Below are 6,038 nucleotides of genomic sequence, written 5' to 3' on the forward strand. Positions count from 1 at the left end.
TATATGTTTATAATATAGTATTAATTATATTAATACTAATATAATTTCCATTTTCCTCTTTTGTATTTCATTTGAGTTCTCATGTATTTGGTTTTATTTGATGTACATGAATAGTGCAATTAATCTTACAAACAACAATTTTCATTTTAATGTACGCATGGCTAAAACCTAATTGATATATAGCGTACATGATATATATATATATATATATATATATGTGTGTGTGTGTGTGTGTGTGTGTGTGTGTGTTTGTCAAAACGTTAATATCATCGATCACCAATATTGTTACTTTAATTATTTTAATTAATGAAATACCAAATTTGGTATCTCACAATTAAATGAACGAGATCGAGAAAAATGCATGTTATACGTACATATATATATATATCCTTTAGTATAATTTGAACCATGCATGCACGTTAAATTCATGTTATATAAATATCCTTTTGCATGGTTTTGCTATATATATATATATATATATATATATATATATGGTATCTCGAGTAAAACATGGCTAACCGTTGGATTTTTTTTTTTTTTTTTTAAAGTTTTGAATGTTCAAATGGAATGGGTTACGGTACATGCCACGTGAAGAAAAGTATATATTAAAGTACTGGTCGGTGCTTGTTTTCTAAAAATTAATTTTATTGAATGTTAATTGGGATTCGATCATACTGTACAATATTAAATTACCCTGATAATGTTGGGATCATATATATATATATAATTCTTGACGTGTCAAAGTGACACGTCAAGAATTGTTGACGTGTCAAAATGACGTCAGCAATTATTGGCGATGTCAAATGGCTTTGCGTCAGCAGTGTTAACGTGTCAAACTAACCGTCAGCAATTCTTAAACGTCGTCAAAACCGTCAACAATTCTTGACGTGTCATTTTGACACGTCAACAATTGTTGACGTGTTATTTTGACACGTCAATAATTCTTGACGTGTTAAATTAACACGTCAACAATTCTTGACGTGTTAGTATTTGACACGTCAGTAAATAATAAATCAATTATTTATTAATTTTAAAATAATATTAGATTAAATTTGACTCAAATTTACTGACGTGTAGAAAACAACACGTCAGTAAATGCTGACGTGTTGAAATCAACGCGTCAGGAATTATTGACGGGTAGATTTTAACACGTCAGTAAATAATTTGTTGACGTGTCAATTTTAACACGTCAACAGTTACTGACGTGCCAAAAAAATATACTGTTTAACACGTGAATAAATGGCCGTTTTTTTGTATAATTAGGTTTCATTTTGTAGCGTAGATGGTACCTCGCTTATGGTTAAAAACGAAGATGGTACTTCCGTCTAACTTTCGTTTATAAATTGACGAAAATCTATGTCAATGCCCTTAAAAACTCGACATGTGTGATAAAAAAAATTTTTAAGACAAAAACTAAAAAACTAAAATTATTAAAAACATTAAAAGATTAAAAAAAAAAAAACAGAAAAAAATGGTGGCTAGTGCCACCCCAACTTGCAAAATGGAGATGGTTTTGCCTTGGAAGTAGCTTGGCCAACCCAAATCGGCCATCCTAGATCAGCCAGTATGGAATTGGCCGAATCGCACCTAAGGGAGGGGTGGTTCGGCCACCCAAGGGTAACTCTCAATTTGTTTTTTGGGTTTATGCCTTTTAGGAGTGGTGGTTCAGTTACCCATTTTTTCAATTTTTTTAATAATTTTAGTTTTTAATTTTTTTTTATTTTTAGAAACACGTGTCGGATTTTTAAGGGTATTGATGTTGATTTCCGCCAATTTATGGATGAAAATTAGAATGAAGTGCCATCTTCGTTTTTAGCCATAAGCATTAATGTACCACCTGCTATACAAAATAAAACCTAGGTGGGTAAAAATCAAGTAGTTAAACCGCATAGGTGTAAAAGGTATTTAACCCTTTATAAAAAATAAAAACAAAACAAAACCAAAATATATATAGATATATACTTGGTTAAAATTTAGAGAAAAATATGGGAATGCTTGAACCACAAGTTGGTCTGGATTAAGATTTGAAGTTTAAAGGCTTGTGTGGAATCTAAGTCTCATCATGCGGGGTGGCCTTTATAGTTTATACTATATCAAGTAATTAATTAAATTGTAGGACCCTCTTTAGCCATGTGATGTACAAGGGTGAAACGTACATACCTGCCACCAAACTGATCGAAAGGGAATGGATAAAGAGATCAGAGTTCCCTTAACATTCTTGGGAAGCATCGGTACTGAGGCGATCGACAAGATTTGGGATAATGGACTTGCTTGTTTCCTTTGTAACGGTCGGCTGGGATGAAAATGCTATTGTTTTGGAAAAAGAATCACAAATGGAAGAGAGATGTGTCAGTGATCACACAAAAATGGGAAGCCAATATCTGATGTGTAAGTCAAAATCAAAACTGGGATTTATAGATGTTTTTCATCGAGAATAATTGGGACTTCAGGTTCAATATGTCGTTCATATTCGCAAGTTTAAGGGCTTTGTCGTGGAATCCTAATCTCAAGCACACCAAGCAAACTCCTCTATATATGCTTCTTGTAATTGAAGTGAGCTTTATACTACACCAAGTTAAGCTCATTTAATGTATAAAGGTGATACCTTCTCCCAAAAATGAAAGCAAGGAATAAAGAGAAGCTAGAGCTAGCTAGTTCTCAAGTACATGGGCCACCTTTGTGAACTTCATTCTTAGAAAATTGTTATATATACTTAATGACACTTGTTAGAAGAGTTTTTTTTTTAATAACACGCTAATTACATACTAACACTTATCAACAAGTGTTAAAAAAATAAAAAAATAAAAAAATAAAAAAATAAAAAAATCTCTTTTCTGTCGTTCATTCTAAATTACGTCAAAACTTTTATTTTTATTGTCGTTTCTTTATAAAAAGCCAGTCATAAAAAAGTGGCATTTATACAAATATGTCATAAAACAAAAATTCCTGGTGTTAAGAGTTGAACGCCAAGAATTGTTAAGTAAACATTCCTGCTGCAAGTTCAATTATTTAAAGTATGTAATGTTATATTAAAAATCAAGAAACAAATTAATCACATTGAGTTCACTGATTGATGTGCCCTTTTTGAATTTATGTTGTCAAAGTTTCATAATATTTGACCGAGTGTTGTTAGGGATATTTTCAGCTTTTACTACAAATCACTACAAAAATTAAGCAAAATAGGGATGTTTACAAGGTGACATTTTTCGCCCAAAAAGTGTCTCTATTTAATTAGGGATGTTTGCATAGTGGCATTTTGCAAATGTCCTATATATAGTGACTAGAGTAAAATTTAGGGACATTGGAACAGCAAAAATGTTTCTACAATGTGACATTTTTGCAAAAAGTTCCCTTTTGGAAGGGAACGTGTGAATAGTGAAATGTCACCTTCTATCCTCAGGGGTGGCTTGCGGTTTGACAGCAAACCGGCAGCCATCCAGCCTTTTAAAAAACAAAAAATTAGTGTTATGTGTGTGAGTGAAAGAGGAGAAATTTTGAAGTTTTTTGATGTGGATGGTTGTTATAAACGCAAACTTCAAGCGCCAATATTTTTAAAATTAGGGACGTTTGAACAGTAATACTATTCACACATCCTGATTTTTGAAAATGGACATTTGAACAATAAACCGACTCAAATTAGAAACGTTTTCCAAAAATGTCTCTATTCCAAACGTTACTAATTGAGCTTTTTTTTGTAGTGAATTCTTTATAAAATTTACTTAAGAGTTCATAATTTGTAAAATGATCAATCATTTTCAATATTCACACTTCACACAAAAATATGGGTTTAATCATTTCACCAATTATAGACGGTTATATTAGCATTGTATGTGGCTTAATAGAAAAATTATAGTCCCTAAGGGATAACTCAATCGGTTAGAAACCACGCTTGATGAAACGGAAGTTACTAGTTCGAATCCCCCCTCCTCCTCTTGTGTGGACATGTCAAAAAAAAAAAAAAAATTATAGTACCCTAAGCATCTTATCTCATAATTGGTTCAACGTATAATTAAACAAGAATAGTGTTTGCCATGTATCCATTCCAATTTCTTTAGTATAACTAGAATATCATCTTTTCATTTTATCCTCCTTGTATTACTCTCATAATCAAGGCACTATTTTGAAAATTGTTAGAAATTATAAAAACATACCTTCGAGACCTTAGAAATCATAAAAACGTACATTCAGGATCTAGCTTGGACTAGTTATTTCACGGTTATTATCATACCTTCACGTTCAAACTATTTTTTAGGGAACTTAGACTTTTTAGGGTTCGTTTGAGTTTGGAATTTCAAGAAGTGCGATTAAAAATAGTGATTCTAAAATGTGCGATTTGAAAACATGATTTTTTAAAACATAGTTAAACATTTAACAAAATTGCAATTTGGCCTTTAAAATCGTAGTTTAGCCTTTAAAATTGTCTGTTTTCAAAAAATCACATCTAACGCACCCTTAAATTATGAGAGAACCTAAAACCTTTTTCAAATACAAGGTTTAAGATTAATTTTGGGATTAATAACTTTTTTTAGTACTTGGGTTTGCAGTTTTTTATTTTTTCCCGTAGGTTTTCAAAACAGTTAGAGATGGTACTTGACCTATGGGAAAAAACCAAATTAATACCTCCATTAGTTTCCGTTACCCTCCATCACATGTATCACCATATAAAAATGCCACGTGTCCTAAAAATTAAAACTAAAAAATAAAAATAAAAAAACTAAACCTAAAGTATTTTTATTTTTTTTTAAAATTTGAAAATTTGAGGGGTGGCATTTTGGCCATTAAGGGTGGTTCAGCCACCCCCAAGGCAGGTCTAGGGGTGGCCGAAACCACCTCCAAAGCCCTTCCCACCCCTAGAGGCCATGGGGGTGGCTTCGGCCACCCCATGCGGCCCCTTTGGGGGTGGCCGAACCACCCCAAGGACTAAAAAGGGGGTGGTCGAATCACCTCTAAAGCCCTTGGGGGTGGCCGGCCACCCCCATTATGGCCATAGGAGGGGCTTTGGCCACCCCAGGCCAGCCGCAAGGGGTGGCTTCGTGGCCAAAATGGGGGTGGTTCGGCCACCTCCAGGCCGGCCTTGGGTGGCTCAAGCACCTTTATTGGCAACAATGGTTAGGTACCATTTCTCACAGAATCTAACGGAGATATCAATTTTGTCTTTTCTCATAGCTTAAGTATCATTTTTGACTGTTTTGAAAACTTATGAGGAAAAAAATAAAAAACTGCAAACTCAAATACTAAATAAGTTATTAACCCTTAATTTTATGCTCTCTCTTTATTAATTGATCGCCCTTTAAATAGAAAAATTACAACAATTTGTAGATATCTTCTAGGTATTCGAAGATACACACTACCTCTACAATACTCAACTAAAAGATAAATACTAAGACTCATATAATAATTATAAATACAACTGATTAGGAAAAAAAAAATTATAAATACAACTACTAGTTTTTTCTCTTTCTTTCCCTTCTTCTTTCATTTTTCATTTAATGATCAGAAATTCTTCGTAACAATGTGGCCAATGGCCATCGTGTGACCACCTGATTAATTGGTCGGGATGTTTTGAAAATGAGTTTGAAAAGTCTTTTTTTTTTTTTTTTTACATGGATCGTTGACATAGCAGAGTATTCACTATTCAGGATTGAGAAAATTGTAATCTGTGCAATTACTGAGGGGATCACAACTCACAAGATATAATAGTGTTTTCACATACATCACAAACATCTCCATTCATACAAGAAGGAAATAAAGATGCAACAAAATCTTCTGCTCATCCTCCTTTTTTTTCTAAAAAAAAAAAAAAAAAGTTGATTATAATGAAAAGAAGCCATTGGATTGACTAATTTATTCATGAACTACTTACCCATTTTCTCTTGTAGGCCCCTCAAATATTTGGATTTGATCCCCTATGCCAAAATGAGACATTAATAACCAGACAAACGTGATAAACTGGCCTCCTTGGTTTAGTTGAGCAGCATGAGCATTGGCCCTGCAATGGCTTGCAGCATAAGACAACAATTCCACCCACACTTCACTCA

At 33.1% G+C, this 6,038-nt stretch overlaps 1 pseudogene; it reads right to left on the minus strand.

Annotated features, from left to right (window-relative positions):
* LOC132169913 (uncharacterized) overlaps positions 1 to 6,038 on the minus strand; it is a 15,867-nt pseudogene that overhangs the window by 233 nt on the left and 9,596 nt on the right.

The sequence above is a fragment of the Corylus avellana genome, chromosome ca2, assembly GCF_901000735.1.
Source record: "Corylus avellana chromosome ca2, CavTom2PMs-1.0".
NCBI classification, from domain to species: Eukaryota; Viridiplantae; Streptophyta; class Magnoliopsida; order Fagales; family Betulaceae; genus Corylus; species Corylus avellana.